This window comes from Arachis duranensis, chromosome 2, assembly GCF_000817695.3.
Source record: "Arachis duranensis cultivar V14167 chromosome 2, aradu.V14167.gnm2.J7QH, whole genome shotgun sequence".
Taxonomy (NCBI): domain Eukaryota; kingdom Viridiplantae; phylum Streptophyta; class Magnoliopsida; order Fabales; family Fabaceae; genus Arachis; species Arachis duranensis.
In genome coordinates this window covers 89,205,466-89,207,824 of record NC_029773.3, presented here as the reverse complement: position 1 = coordinate 89,207,824, position 2,359 = coordinate 89,205,466, and positions in this window count along the sequence as shown.

Here is a 2,359-nt window from a genome sequence, read left to right as displayed (position 1 = left end):
ATTAATAATAATAATAATAATAATAATAATAATAATAATAATAATTATCCTTTTTGAGAAGACACAAAGCTACTTTATATTTCTAATATCACTAAATCGACGCACCAAATCGAATTGAATTTTTTTTAATCTGTCTATATATCAATTTATTAGACAATATTAGTATTAGTATTATTATTATTATTATCCTCTTTGAGAAGACACAAAGCTACTTTATATCTCTAATATCACTAAATTGACGCACCAAATTGAATTGAATTTTTTTTAATCTGTCTATATATCAATTTATTTATAATGATAAATTATATTATTAAATAAATTTTTTTCTAAATTATACAAATATGCAACATTTTATGTTTGCTTATGACTGGTACAATTTTATATCCACCCGTTTCACGTCTTGCAGACCAAATTTTTGGATTATATTATCCCTAGACTCCGTGAAACTCGTCGAATGTCTAATGAAAATACTAAGCATATCTTTATCCGTAAATTTAATTTCGAAACGTATTTTTTTCGTAATCAATCCTCTATAGTGTACCAAAACCAATAAGCTCTCATCACTAGTCATTATGGGACTCACTATGATGGAGAATTCGGATTCCACACCTATTTATAAACACTAATTCCCTACTAAAATGAATTAGTCAAGCTCCATTTACATATGTTGCTAAAAATTTAGTAAATCTGATCAACCTATTTCGATTTATCATTGTAGGTCTCCATATATATAGATCGAATTAGGCTATTTCGATTTACCATGAAAAAACCTAACCAGTACTAAATCTACTCCACCTAATTTGATTTACCCCATACTTACATAAATCGAAATAGCCTAATTGAATTTACTCCAAATGCAATGTTACCTACTAAATCTACTCCACTTAATTTGATTTACTGCTAAAAGTTGTAAATCGAATTAGCGTAATTCGATTTACATAAAATTAGTCTTTGGGTGATAAATGTATCACTTTTCAGTGGCGAGACGACATGAGCTGCGACGGCAACGAGAGCTGTGAGGCTTTCTATGGAGAAGTCGAGAAAAAGAAGACTCTGGGTGAAGACTAGGTCTCTGGCATGGCTATGGAGAACGGACTGAGACAGTGAATCACTGAGTATGTGATGTGAGACAAATCCTAATCTCTGAAAAGTGTTTCTATGTATATACTCTGGGGCGGGTACACTCTAAACCCGACCCCGTCATGCCTCTCTCAAACACTTGCCCCGAACAAAACCCATCCCTACCTCGGGTCAGGTTATTACCTGTTCTGACCGGGTAGGGACGGGTCGAGTACTCGCTGGTTTTGGTACTTCGGTAAAGTCTAACTTACATCAATATTTCATTTATTAATGATCAACCACTAGTCACTGAATTATTACCATGCAAAACAAGATTCGAACTCCTAATATTTGCTTAAACGAACGAGTGAATTGATCATTTAATATATATACACTTATTAAATACTAAACATGATAATTGTATGTCATTAAAAAAATTACCATTTAATTTATTAAGAATTAACATAATATTTTAAAAAATCAAACACTAATTTATCAATTTTTTTTAAAAAATACCTAAAAATGTCCTATGAAGATTGCTTAAGAAAATTAAAATAAAAATTTTGGCTCTTCAATTCATTGAAAACGAGAAATTTAATAAATAATATGTTATTTACGTAAAAAATAAAATATAATGGTCATTATTACATATCCCCTCATTTTCTTAAAAAAAAATCACTACTAGTGTATGTATACATTACAATAAAAAGGCCATCAAAATTATACTGCCATAACCTCACACCCTTCATTGGACACTTCCGTTCACTTTATAGGCGCTCACCCATAACGGCTCACAGAAGAGAAGCCAGCCTCTACCGATAAGCCCTGCAACAACACTGAACGGTCTGTAAATGACTTAGCAGCTCAACTACAGTCCCAATACGCGTCAAGTTTTCTTAGACTCAAAAGAAATATTTGTAACTCTGTATGATTCATCTGTACCGTATAAACTTCCTAAACATAATTAATCTAATCCAGTGCTAAATCTTAAATGTTACATGTTCTGTGGTCAAAATATCATAAATAATAACAAAAAATATAGAAATCAATTTGAGTTAATCGAGTCAGTTTCTTCGTTTCTTTAAATAAGGTGCGACGCATTTCGAATTCCTCCGTATTTGGATTTGGGTTTGAATTTGAGTTTCTTGAATATTTTATTTATGTTTTGCAACATTTTTATCTTCTAAAACACAGAAATAATTTTTATCTTCCATTCACCTTTTCACATTGGGTTGGGTTAAAATCTATATTCTATGTATGAATTATGTTTTTTATTTTTATATTTTATAATATTTTTTTC